This window comes from Aristolochia californica, unplaced genomic scaffold (genome assembly GCF_029961685.1).
Source record: "Aristolochia californica isolate CCGP_79_NKW_82.1479 unplaced genomic scaffold, dmAriCali1.0.hap1 SCAF_2, whole genome shotgun sequence".
Classification (NCBI taxonomy): domain Eukaryota; kingdom Viridiplantae; phylum Streptophyta; class Magnoliopsida; order Piperales; family Aristolochiaceae; genus Aristolochia; species Aristolochia californica.
In genome coordinates this window covers 23,353,086-23,367,984 of record NW_027181881.1, presented here as the reverse complement: position 1 = coordinate 23,367,984, position 14,899 = coordinate 23,353,086, and the positions used below count along the sequence as shown (strand labels likewise).

Below are 14,899 nucleotides of genomic sequence, written 5' to 3'. Positions count from 1 at the left end.
TGTTGGATATTTACCAGAGCCAAACAACCCACTATTTGCCTATCCTTAAAAATCACAGATACTTTTTGGGACTATCTCTCTCAGCATTTGTGCATTTCAATTTTAGATGTTCAAATTTGTTTTCAGATCCAAACTTGAGTTTTCACTCCCCCATTTTTCTCGTAAACAATAAAGATATAAGGAAGAACAAAATGAAAATGTTAGAATCCATGTATGCAAAAAACAAAGTTGAAAATTATTTCACGCACTAAAAATGAACTCCAAGATTTTGTTATCCATGTTTGGGAAATTCCACTAGTACAACCCCTAATGATAAGCTTGGTGGAATTTTATAGGAAAGGGACTTCTAACTGATCCAAACATGCTTTAAGTGTGGTGGATATGCATGCCAGAAACATGTTGAGTTTGCAAGTGGACCTAATGATTAAAAAATTTCAAGGAGTTGAAAAAATCAAATTCTCAAGTGGTTGGAAATTTACTAGAGCCAAACAACCCACTTTTTGCCTATCCTTAAAACTCACAGATACTTTTTGGAACTATCTCTCTGAGTATTTGTGCCTTTCCATTTTGGATGTTCAGATTAGTTTTCAGATCCAAACTTGAGATTTCACTCTGCCATTTTTCTCGTAAACAAAAAAGATTTAAGGGATAAAAAAATGAAACTTTTAGAGTCCGTGTATGCACAAAAAAATTTGAAAATTATTTCACGCACTAAAAATGAACTCCAAGGTTTTGTGATCCATGTTTGGGAAATTCCACTAGTACAAACCCTAATAATAAGATTGGTGGAATTTTATAGGAAAGGGACTTCTAACTGATCCTAACATGCTTTAAGTGTTGTGGATATGCATGCCAGAATCATGTTGAGGATGCAAGTGGTCCTAATGATCCAAAAATTTCAAGGAGTAGAAAAAATCAAATTCTCAAGTGGTTGGATGTTTACCAGAGCCAAACAACCCACTTTTTGCCTTTCCTTAAAAATCACAGATACTTTTTGGAACTATCTCCTTCAGCGTTTATGCATTTCCATTTTTTATGTTCAAATTTGTATTCAGATCCAAGCTATAGTTTTCACTCCCCCTTTTTTCTCGTAAACAAAAAAGATATAAGGCATAACAAAATTAAAATTTTAGAGTCCATGTACGCAAAAAAAAAGGTGAAAATTATTTCACGCACTAAAAATGAACTCCAAGGTTTTATTATCCATGTTTGGGAAATTCCACTAGTACAACCCCTAATAATACGCTAGGTGGAATTTTATAGGAAAGGGAGTTCTAACTGATCCTAACATGCTTTAAGTGTGGTGAATATGCATGCCAGAAACATGTTGAGGATGCAAGTGGACCTAATGATCCAAAAATTTCAAGGAGTAGAAAAAATCAAATTCTCAAGTGGTTGGATGTTTACCAGAGCCAAACAACCCACTTTTTGCCTTTCCTTAAAAATCACAGATACTTTTTGGAACTATCTCCTTCAGCGTTTGTGCATTTCCATTTTTTATGTTCAAATTTGTATTCACATCCAAGCTATAGTTTTCACTCCCCCTTTTTTCTCGTAAACAAAAAAGATATAAGGCATAAAAAAATTAAAATTTAAGAGTCCATGTACGCAAAAAAAAAGGTGAAAATTATTTCACGCACTAAAAATGAACTCCAAGGTTTTATTATCCATGTTTGGGAAATTCCACTAGTACAACTCCTAATAATATGCTTGGTGGAATTTTATAGGAAAGGGAGTTCTAACTGATCCTAACATGCTTTAAGTGTGGTGGATATGCATGCCAGAAACATGTTGAGGATGCAAGTGGACCAATGATCAAAAAATTTCAAGCAGTAGAAAAAATCAAATTCTCATGTCGTTCGATATTTACTAGAGCCAAACAACCCACCTTTTGCCTATCCTTAAAAATCATAGATACTTTTTGGAACTATCTCTATCAGCATTTGTGCATTTCCATTTTGGATGTTCAAATTTGTTTTCAAATCCAAACTTCAGCTTTCACTGCCCCATTTTTCTCGTAAACAACAAAGATATAAGGCATAACAAAATGAAAATTTTTGAGTCCATGTATGCAAAAAACAATTTGAAAATTATTTCATGCACTAAAAATGAACTCCAAGGTTTTGTTATCCATGTTTGGGAAATTCCACTAGTACAACCCCTAATAATAAGCTTGGTGGAATTTTATAGGAATGGAACTTCTAACTGATCCTAACATGCTTTAAGTGTGGTGGATATGCATGCCAGAAACATCTTGAGGATGCAAACTGACCTAATGATCCCAAAATTTCAAGGAGTAGAAAAAATTTAATTCTCAAGTGGTTGGATATTTACAAGAGCCAAACAACAAACTTTTTGCCTATTCTTAAAAATCACAGATACTTTTTGAAACAATCTCACTCGGCACTTAGGCATTTCCATTTTCGATGTTCAAATTTGTTTTCAGATCCAAACTTGAGCTTTCACTCCCCCATTTTTCTTGTAAACAAAAAAGATATAAGGCATAACAAAATGAAACTTTTAGAGTCCATGTATGCAAAAACAAATTTGAAAATTATTTCACGCACTAAAAATGAACTCCAAGGTTTTGTTATCCATGTTTGGGAAATTCCACTAGTACAACCCGAAATAATAAGCTTGGTGGAATTTTATAGGAAAGGGACTTCTAACTGATCCTAACATGCTTTAAGTGTGGTGGATATGCATGCCAGAAACATGTTGAGGATGCAAGTGGACCTAATGATCCAAAAATTTCAGGGAGTAGAAAAAATCAAATTCTCAAGTGGTTGGATATTTACCAGAGCCAAACAACCAACTTTTTGCCTATCCTTAAAAATCACAGATACTTTTTGGAACTATCACTCTTGGCATTTGGTCATTTCCATTTTGGATGTTCATATTTATTTTCAGATCCAAACTTGAGTTTTCGTTCCCCCATTTTTCTCGTAAAGAAAAAAGATATAACGCTTATTAAATGAAAATTTTAGAGTCCATGTATGCAAAAAAGAATTTGAAAATTATTTCACACACTAAAAATTAACTCCAAGGTTTTGTTATCCATGTTTGGGAAATTCCACTAGTACAACCCCTAATCATAAGTTTGGTGGAATTTTATAGGAAAGGGACTTCTAACTGATCCTAACATGCTTTAAGTGTGGTGTATATGCATGCGAGAAACATGTTGAGGATGCAAGTGGACCTAATGATCCAAAATTTTCAAGAAGTAGAAAAAATCAAATTCTCAAGTGGTTGGATATTTACCAGAGCCAAACAACCCACTTTTTGCCTATCCTTAAAAATCACAGATACTTTTTGGAACCATCTCTCTCAACATTTTTTGGATGTTCAAATTTGTTTTCAGATCCAAACTTGAGTTTTCACTCCCCCATTTTTCTCGTAAACAAAAAAGATATAAGGCATACCAAAATGAAAATTTTAGAGTCCATGCATGCAAAAAAAATTTGAAAATTATTTCACGCTCTAAAAATGAACTCCAAGGTTTGGTTATCCATGTTTGGGAAATTCCACTAGTACAACCCCTAATAATAAGCTTGGTGGAATTTTATAGGAAAGGGACTTCTAACTGATCCTAACATGCTTTAAGTGTGGTGGATATGCATGCCAGAAACATGTTAAGGATGCAAGTGGACCTAATGATCCAAAAATTTCAAGGAGTAGAAAAAATGAAATTCTCAAGTGGTTGGATATTTACCAGAGCGAAACAACCCACTTTTTGCCTATCCTTAAAACCCACAAATACTCTTTGGAACTACTTCTCTCAGCATTTGTGCATTTCCATTTTGGATGTTCAAATTTGTTTTCAGATCCAAACTTGAGTTTTTAGTCCCCCATTTTTCCCATAAACAAAAAGATATAAGGCATAACAAAATGAAAATTTTAGAGTCCAAGTGTGCAAAAAAAAATTTGAAAATTATTTCACGCACTAAAAATGAACTCCAAGGTGTTTTTATCCTTCTTTGAGAAATTCAACTAGTACAACCCCTAATAATAAGTTTGGTGGAATTTAATAGGAAAAAGACTTCTAACTGAGCCTAACTTGCTTTAAGTGTGGTGGGTATGCATGCCAGAAACATTTTGAGAATGCAAGTGGACCTAATGATCCAAAAATTTCAAGGAGTAGAAAAAATCCAATTATCAAGTGGTTGGATATTTACCAGAGCCAAACAACCCACTTTTGGCCTATTCTTAAAAATCATTGATACTTTTTGGAACTATCTCACTCAGCATTTGTGCATTTCCATTTTGGTTGTTCAAATTTTTTTTCAGATCCAAACTTGATTTTTCACTCCCCCATTTTTCTTTTCAACAAAAAAGATACATGGCATAAGAAAATGAAAATTTTAGATTCCAAGTATGCAAGAAAGAATTTGAAAATTATTTCCTGCACTAAAAATGAACTCCAAGGTTTTGTTTTCCCCGTTTGGGAAATTCCACTAGTACAACCCCTAATAATACGCTAGGTGGAATTTTATAGGAAAGGGAGTTCTAACTGATCCTAACATGCTTTAAGTGTGGTGAATATGCATGCCAGAAACATGTTGAGGATGCAAGTGGACCTAATGATCCAAAAAATTCAAGGAGTAGAAAAAATCAAACTCTCAAGTTGTTGGATATTTACCAGAGCCAAACAACCCACTTTTTGCCTATCCTTAAAAATCACAGATACTTTTTGGAACTATCTCTCTCGGCATTTGGGCATTTCCATTTTGGATGTTCAAATATATTTTTAGATCCAAACTTGAGTTTTCATTCCCTCATTTTTCTCGTAAGGAAAAAAAAGATATAAGGCTTATGAAATGAAAACTTTAGAGTCCATGTATGCTAAAAAGAATTTGAAAATGATTTCACGCACAAAAAATGAACTCCAAGGTTTTGTAATCTATGTTTGGGAAATTCCACTAGTACAACCTCTAATAATAAGCTTGGTGGAATTTTATAGGAAAGGGACTTCTAACTGATCCTAACATGCTTTAAGTGTGGTGGATAGGCTTGCCAAAAAAATGATGAGGATGCAAGTGGACCTAATGATCCTAAAATTTAAGGGTGTAGAAAAAATCACATTCTCAAGTGGTTCAATATTTACCAGAGCCAAACAACCCACTTTTTGCCTATCCTTAAATATTACAGATACTTTTTTGAACTATCTCTCTCAGCATTTTTGCATTTCCATTTTGGGTGTTCAAATTTGTTTTCGGATTCAAACTTGAGTTTTCACTTCCCCATATTTCTTGTAAACAAAAAAGATGTAAGGCATAACAAAATGTAAATTTTAGAGTCCATGTATGCAAAAAAAAAATTTGAAAATTATTTCATGCAGTGAAAATGAACTCCAAGGTTGTGTTATTCATGTTTGGGAAATTCCAACTAGTACAACCCCTAATAATAAGCTTGGTGGAATTTTATAGGAACGGGACTTCTAACTGATCCTAACATGCTTTTAGTGTGGTGGATATGCATGCCTGAAACATGTTGAGGATGTAAGTGGACCTAATGATCTAAAAATTTCAAGGAGTAGAAAAAATAAAATTCTCAAGTGGTTGGATATTTACCAGAGCCAAACAACCCACTTTTTGCCTATCCTTAAAAATCACAGATACTTTTTGGAACTATCTCTCTCAGCATTTGTGCATTTCTATTTTGGATGTTCAAATTTGTTTTCAGATCCAAACTTGAGTTTTCACTCCCCTATTTTTCTCGTAAACAAAAAAGATATAAGCCATAACAAAATGAAAATTTTAGTGTGCATGAATGCAAAAAAAAATTTGAAAATTATTTCACGCACTAAAAATGAACTCCAAGGTTTTGTTCTCATTGTTTGGGAAATTCCACTAGTACAACCCCTAATAATAAGCTTGGTGGAATTTTATAGGAAAGGGACATCTAACTGATCCTAACATGCTTTAAGTGCGGTGGATATGCATGCCAGAAACATGTTGAGAATGCAATTGGACCTACTGATCCAATAATTTCATGGAGTAGAAAAAATAATATTCTCAAGTGGTTGGATATTTACCAGAGCCAAACAACCCACTTTTTGCCTTTCCTGAAAAATCACAGATACTTTATGGAACTGTCTATCTCACCATTTGTGCATTTCCATTTTTAATGTTCAAATTTGTTTTCAGATCCAAACTTGATTTTTCACTCCCCCATTTTTCTCTGCAACAGAAAAGATACATGGCATAACAAAATGAAAATTTTAGATTCCTTGTAAGCAAAAAAGAACTTGAAAATTATTTCCCGCACTAAAAATTAACTCCAAGGTTTTGTTATCTATGTTTGGGAAATTCCATTGGTACAACCTCTAATAATAAGCTTGGTGGAATTTTATAGGAAAGAGACTTCTAACTGAACCTAACATGCTTTAAGTGTGGTGGATATGCATGCGAGAAACATGTTGAGGATGCAAGTTGACCAAATGATCCAAAAATTTCAAGGAGCAGAAAAAATCAAATTCTCAAGTGGTTGGATATTTACCAGAGCCAAACAACCCACTTTTTGCCCATCCTTAAAAATCACATATACTTTTTTGAACTATCTCTCTCGGCATTTGTGCATTTCTATTTTGAATGTTCAAATTTGTTTTCAGATCCAAACTTGAGTTTTCACTCCCCCATTTTTCTCGTAAACAAAAAAGATATAAGGCATAAAAAAATGAAAATTATTTCACGCACTAAAAATGAACTCCAAGGTTTTGTTATCCATGTTTGGGAAAGTCCACTAGTACAACCCTTAATAATTAGCTTGGTGGAATTTTATAGGAAAGGGACTTCTAACTGATCCTAACATGCTTGAAGTGTGGTGGATATGCATACTCTCATGTGGTATGATATTTACCAGAGCCAAACAACCCACTGTTTGCCTATCCTTAAAAATCACAGATACTTTTTGGAACTGTCTCTCTCACCATTTGTGCATTTCCATTTTGGATGTTCAAAATTTTTTTCAATTCCAAACTTGAGTTTTCACTCCCCCATTTTTCTCGTAAACAAAAAAGATATAAGGCATAACAAAATGAAAATTTTAGAGTCGATGTATTGAAAAAACAATTTGTAAATTATTTCACTCACTAAAAATGAACTCCAAGCTTTTGTTATCCATGTTTGGGAAATTTCACAAGTACAACCCCTAATAATAAGCTTGGTGGAATTTTATAGGAAAGGGGCTTTTAACTGATCCTAACATGCTTTAAGTGTGGTGGATATGCATGCCAGAAACATGCTGAGGATGCAAGTGGACCTAATGATCCAAAAATTTCAAGGAGTAGAAAAAATCAAATTCTCACGTAGTTGGATATTTACCAGACCCAAACAACCCACTTTTTGCCTATCCTTAAAAATCATAGATACTTTTTGGAACTTTCTCTCTTACATTTTGTGCATTTCCATTTTGGATGTTCAAAATTTTTTTCAGATCAAAACTAGAGTTTTCCCTCCCTCATTTTTCTCGTAAAAAAAAAAGATATAAGGCATAACAAAATGAAAATTTTAGAGTCCAAGTATGCAAAAAAAAAATTGAAAATTATTTCACGCACTAAAAATGATCTCCCAGGTTTTGTTATCCATGTATGGGAAATTTCACTAGTACAACCCCTAATAATAAGCTTGGTGGAATTTTATAGGAAAGGAACTTCTAACTGATCCTAACATGCTTTAAGTGTGGTGGTTATGCATGCTAGAAATATGTTGAGGATGCAAGTGGACCTAATGATCCAAAAATTTCATGGAGTAGAAAAAATCAAATTCTCAAGTGGTTGGATAATTTACCAGAGCCAAACAACCCACTTTTGGCCTTAAAAATCACAGATACTTTTTGGAACTGTCTCCCTCAGAATTTGTGCATTTCCAATTTGGATGTTCAAATTTCTTTTCATATCCAAACTTGGGTTTTCACTCCCCCATTTTTATCGTAAACGAAAAAGATATAACGCTTAACAAAATGAAAATTTTAGAGTCCATGTATGCAAAAAAAAAAAATGAAAATTATTTCACGCACTAAAAATGAACTCCATGGTTTTGTTGTCCATGTTTGGGAAAATCCACTAGTAGAACCCAAAATAATAGGCTTGGTGGAATTTTATAGGAAAGGGACTTCTAACTGATCATAACATGGTTTAGTGTGGTGGATATGCATGCCAGAAACATGTTGAGGACGCAAGTGGACCTAATGATCCAAAAATGTCAAGGAGTAGAAAAAATCAAATTCTCAAGTGGTTGGATGTTTACCAGAGCCAAACAACCCAATTTTTGCCTGTCCTTAAAAATCACAGATAATTTTTTGAACTATCTCTCTCAGCATTTTTTGGATGTTCAAATTTGTTTTCAGACCCAAACTTGAGTTTTCACTCCCCCATTTTTCTCTTAAACAAAAAACATATAAGGCTTAACAAAATGAAAATTTTGGAGTTCATGTATGCAAAAAAAATTTGAAAATTATTTCACGCACTAAAAATGAAATCCTAGGTTTTTTTATCCATGTTTGGGAAATTCCACTAGTATAACTCCTAACAAAAAGCTTGGTGGAATTTTATAGGTATGGGACTTCTAACTGATCCTAACATGCTTCAAGTGTGGTGGATATGCATGCCAGAAACATGTTGACGATGCAAGTGGACCTAATGATCAAAAAATTTCAAGGAGGAGAAAAAATCAAATTCTCAAGTGGTTGGATATTTACAAGAGCCAAACAACCCACTTTTGGCCTATCCTTAAAATCACAGATACTTTTTGGAACTATCTCTCTCACCATTTGTGCATTTCCATTTTGGATGTTCAAATTTGTTTTCAGATCAAAACTTGAGTTTTCAATCGCCCATTTTTCTCGTAAACAAAAAAGACATAAGGCATAAAAAAATGAAAATTTTAGAGTCCTTGTATGCAAAAAAAAAATTCCAAATTATTTCACCCCCTATAAATGAACTCCACGGTTTTTTCATCCATGTTTGGAAAATTCCACTAGTACAACCCCTAATAATAAGGTTGGTGGAATTTTATAGGAAAAGGGACTTCTAATTGATCCTAACATGCATTAAGTGTGGTGGATATGCATCCCATAAACATGTTGAGGATGCAAGTTGACCTAATGATCCACAATTTTCAAGGAGTAGAAAAAATCAAATTCTCAACTGTTGGATATTTACCAGAGCCAAACAACCCACTTTTTGCCTGTCCTTAAAAATCACAGATACTTTTTGGAACTATCTCTCTAACCATTTGTGCATTTTCATTTTGGATGTTCAAATTTGTTTTCAGATCCAAACTTGAGCTTTCATTCCCCCATTTTTCTCGTAAACAAAAAAAATATAAGGCTTATTAAATGAAAATTTTAGAGTCCATGTATGCAAAAAAACATTTGAAAATTATTTCATGCACTAAAAATGAACTCCAAGGTTTTGTTATCCATTTTTGGGATTGTCCACTAGTACAACCCTTAATAATAAGCTTGGTGGAATTTTATGGGAAAGGGACTTCTAACTGATCCTAACATGCTTTAAGTGTGGTGGATATGCATGCCAAAAACATGTTGAGGATGCAAGTAGACCTAATGATCCAAAAATTTGAAGGAGTAGAAAAAATCAAACTCTCAAGTGGTATGATATTTACCAGAGCCAAACAACCCACTTTTTGCCTATCCTTAAAAATCACAGATACTTTTTGGAACTGTCTCTCTCACCATTTGTGCATTTCCTTTTTGGATGTTCAAATTTGTTTTCAATTCCAAACTTGAGTTTTCACTCCCCCATTTTTCTCGTAAACAAAAAAGATATAAGGCATAACAAAGGAAAATTTTAGAGTCGATGTATTGAAAAAAAAAATTGTAAATTATTTCACTCACTAAAAATGAACTCCAAGGTTTTCTTATCCATGTTTGGGAAATTCCACTAGTACAACCCCTAATAATAAGCTTGGTGGAATTTTATAGGAAAGGGGCTTCTAACTGATCCTAACATGCTTTAAGTGTGGTGGATATGCATGCCAGAAACATGTTGAGGATGCAAGTGGACCTAATGATCCAAAAATTTGAAGGAGTAGAAAAAATCAAGTTCTCATGTGGTTGGATATTTACCAGAGCCAAACAACCCACTTTTTGCCTATCCTTAAAACTCACAAATACTTTTTGGAACTATCTGTCTTACATTTTGGGCATTTCCACTTGGAATGCTCAAATTGTTTTTCAGATCCAAACTAGAGTTTTCCCTCCCTAATTTTTCTCGTAAACATAAAAGATATAAGGCATAACAAAATGAAAATTTTAGAGTCCATGTATGCAAAAAAAAAATTAAAAATTATTTCACGCACTAAAAATGATCTCCAAGGTTTTGTTATCCATGTTTGGGAAATTTCACTAGTACAACCCAAAACAATAGGCTTGGCGGAATTTTATAGGAAAGGGACTTCTAACTGATCCTAACATGGTTTAGGTGTGGTGGTTATGCATGCCAGAAACTTGTTGAGGATGCAAGTGGACCTAATGATCCAAAAATTTCAAGGAGTAGAAAAAATCAAATTCTCAAGTGGTTGGATGTTTACCAGAGCCAAACAACCCAATTTTTGCCTGTCCTTAAAAATCACAGATAATTTTTTGAAATATCTCCCCCAGCATTTGTGCATTTCCATTTTGATTGTTCGAATATGTTTTCAAAACTAAAGTTGAGTTTTCACTCCCCCATTTTTCTCGTAAACTAAAAATATCACAAAATGAAAATTTGAGAGACCATGTATGCAAAAAAAAAAATCTGAAAATTATTTCACGTTCTATAAATGAACTCCAAGGTTTTGGTATCCATGTTTGGGAAATTCCACTAGTACAACCCATAATAATAAGCTTGTGGAATTTTATAGGAAAGGGACTTCTAAGTTATCCTAACATGCTTTAAGTGTTGTGGATATACATGCCAGAAACATGTTGTGGATGCAAGTGGACCTAATGATCCAAAAATTTCAAGTAGTAGAAAAAATCTAATTCTCAAGTGGTTGGATATTTACCAGAACCAAACAATCCACTTTTTGCCTATCCTTAAAAATCACAGATAATTTTTGGAACTATCACTCTCAGCATTTTTGGACGTTCAAATTTGTTTTCAGACCCAAACTTGAGTTTTCACTCCCCCATTTTTCTCGTAAACAAAAAAGATATAAGGCATAACAAAATGAAAATTTTAGAGTTCATGTATGCAAAAAAAATTTGAAAATTATTTCACGCATTAAAAATGAACTTCTAGGTTTTTTTATCCATGTTTGGGAAATTCCACAAGTATAACCCCTAATAATAAGCTTGGTGGAATTTTATAGGTAAGGGACTTCTAACTGATCCTAACATGCTTTAAGTGTGGTGGATATGCATTCCAAAAACATGTTGAGGATGCAAGTGGACCTAATGATCCAAAAATTTCAAGGAGGAGAAAAAATCAAATTCTCTAGTGGTTGGATAATTACCAGAGCCAAACAACCCACTTTTTGCCTATCCTTAAAAATCACAGATACTTTTTGGAACTATCTCTCTCACCATTTGTGCATTTCCATTTTGGATGTTCAAATTTGTTATCAGATCCAAACTTGAGATTTCACTCCCCCATTTTTTTCGTAAACAAAAAAGATATAAGGCATAACAAAATGAAAATTTTAGATTCCATGTATGCAAAAAAAATTTGAAAATTATTTCACGCAATAAAAATGAACTCCAAGGTTTTGTTATCCATGTTTGGGAAATTCCACTAGTACAACCCCTAATAATAAGCTTGGAGGAATTTTATAGGAAAGTGAGTTCTAACTCATCCTAACATGCTTTAAATGTGGTGGATATGCTTGCAAGAAACATGTTGAGGATGCAAGTGGACCTAATGATCCAAAAATTTCAAGGAGTAGAAAAAATCAAATTCTCAAGTGGTTGGATATTTACCAGAGCGAAACAACCCACAAATACTCTTTGGAACTACCTCTCTCAGCATTTGTGCATTTCCATTTTGGATGTTCAAATTTGTTTTCAGATCCAAACTTGAGTTTTCAGTCCCCCATTTTTCCTATAAACAAAAAGATATAAGGCATAAAAAAATGAAAATTTTAGAGTCCAAGTGTGCAAAAAAAAATTTGAAAATTGTTTCACACACTAAAAATGAACTCCATGGTTTTCTTATCCATGTTTGGGAAATTGCACTAGTATAACCCCTAATAATAAGCTTGGTGGAATTTTATAGGAAAGGCACTTCTAACTGATCCTAACATGCTTTAAGTGTGGTAGATATGCAAGCAAGAAACATGTTGAGGATGGAAGTGGACCTATTGATCCAAAAATTTCAAGGAGTCGAAAAAATCAAATTCTCAACTGGTTGGATATTTACGGGAGCCAAACAACCCACTTTTTGCCTATCCTTAAAAATCACAGATACTTTTTCGAACTATCTCTCTCACCATGTTCATTTTCATTTTGGATGTTCAAATTCGTTTTTAGATCGAAACTTGAACTTTCACTCCCCCATTTTTCTCGTAAAAAAAATATATATAAGGCTTATTAAAGGAAAATTTTAGAGTCCATGTATGCAAAGAAAGATTTGAAAATTATTTCACGCACTAAAAATGAACTCCAAGGTTTTGTTATCCATGTTTGGGAAAATCCACTAGTACAACCCCAAATAATAGGCTTGGTGGAATTTTATAGGAAATGGACTTCTAACTGATCCTAACATGCTTTAAGTGTGGTGGATATGCATGCCAGAAACATGTTGTGGATGCAAGTGGACCTAATGATCCAAAAATTTCATGGAGTAGAAAAAATCAAATTCTCAAGTGGTTGGATGTTTACCAAAGCCAAACAACCCACTTCTTGCCTGTCCTTGAAAATCACAGATAATATTTTGAAATATGTCCTTCAGCATTTGTGCATTTCCATTTTGGATGTTCAAATTTTTTTTCAAAACTAAACTTGAGTTTTCACTCCCCCATTTTTCTCGAAAACTAAAAAATCACAAAATGAAAATTTGAGAGTCCACGTATGCCAAAAAAAATTTGAAAATTATTTCACGTTCTATAAATGAACTCCAAGGTTTTGTTATCCATGTTTGGGAAATTCCACTAGTACAACCCCTAATAATTAGCTTGTGGAATTGTATTGGAAAGGGACTTCTAACTGATCCTAACATACTTTAAGTGTGGTGGATATGCATGCCAGAAACATGCTGAGGATGCAAGTGGACCTAATGATCCAAAAATTTTGTGTAGTAGAAAAAATCAAATTCTCAAATGGTTGGATATTTACCAGAGCCATACAACCCACTTTTTGCCTATCCTTAAAAATCACAAATAATTTTTGGAACTAACTCTCTGAGCATTTTTTGGATGTTCTAATTTGTTTTCAGACCCAAACTTGAGTTTTCACTCCCCTATTTTTCTCTTAAACAAAAAAGATATAAGGCTTAACAAAATGAAAATTTTAGAGTTCATGTATGCAAAAAAAATTTGAAAATTATTTCACGCACCAAAAATGAACTCCTAGGTTTTTTTATCCATGATTGGGAAATTCCACTAGTATAACCCCTAATAAATAGCTTGGTGGAATTTTATAGGTAAGGGACTTCTAACTGATCCTAACATGCTTCAAGTGTGGTGGATATGCATGCCAGAAACATGTTGACGATGCAAGTGGACCTAATGATCAAAAAATTTCAAGGAGGAGAAAAAATCAAATTCTCAAGTGGTTGGATATTTACCAGAGCCAAACAACCCACTTTTTGCCTATCCTTAAAAATCACAGATACTTTTTGGAACTATCTCTCTCACCATTTGTGCATTTCCATTTTGGATGTTCAAATTTGTTTTCTGATCCAAATTTGAGCTTTCACTCCCCCATTTTTCTCGTAAATAAAAAAGATATTGGGCATAACAAAATGAAAATATTAGAGTCCATGTATGCAAAGAAAGATTTGAAAATTTTTTCACGCACTAAAAATGAACTCCAAGGTTTTGTTATCCAAGTTTGGGAAAGTCCACTAGTACAACCCCGAATAATAATGCTTGGTGGAATTTTATAAGAAAGGGACATCTAACTGATCCTAACATGCTTTAAGTGTGGTGGATATGCATGCCAGAAACATGTTGAGGATGCAAGTGGACCTAATGATCCAAAAATTTCATGGAGTAGAAAAAATCACACTCTCAAGTGGTTGGATATTTACAAGAGCCAAACAACCCACTTTTTGCCTATCCTTATAAATCACAGATACTTTTTGGAACTGTCTCTCTCACCATTTGTGCATTTCCATTTTGGATGTTCAATTTTGTTTTCAATTCCAAACTTGAGTTTTAACTCCCCCACTTTTCTCGTCAACAAAAAAGATATAAGGCATAAAAAAATGAAAATTTTAGAGTCCATGTATTGAAAAAAAATTTTGAAAATTATTTCACGCACTAAAAATGAACTCCAAGGTTTTGCTATCCACGTTTGGGAAATTCCACTAGTACAACCCCTAATAATAAGCTTGGTGGAATTTTCTAGGAAAGGGACTTCTAACTGATCCTAACATGCTTTAAGTGTGGTGGATATGCATGCCAGAAGCATGTTGAGGATGCAAGTGGACCTAATGATCCAAAAGTTTCAAGGAGTAGAAAAAATCAAATTCTCAAGTGGTTGGATATTTACCAGAGCCAAACAACACACTTTTTGCCTATCCTTAAAAATCACAAATAATTTTTGGAACTATCTCTCTTACATTTTGTGCATTTGCATTTTGGATGTTAAAATTTTTTTTCAGATCCAAACTTGAGTTTTCCCTCCCTTATTTTTATCGTAAACAAAAAAGATATAAGGCATAACAAAATGAAAATTTTAGAGTCCATGTATACAAAAAAAATTGAAAATTATTTCAGGCACTAAAAATGAACTCCAT

General features: G+C 33.6%; 1 protein-coding gene across 1 annotated transcript in view; it reads right to left on the bottom strand.

The window, feature by feature from the left end:
• Window positions 1-14,899, bottom strand: part of LOC137954950 (uncharacterized) — a 57,392-nt gene that overhangs the window by 27,889 nt on the left and 14,604 nt on the right. The gene's annotated exons all lie outside the window — the stretch shown is intronic.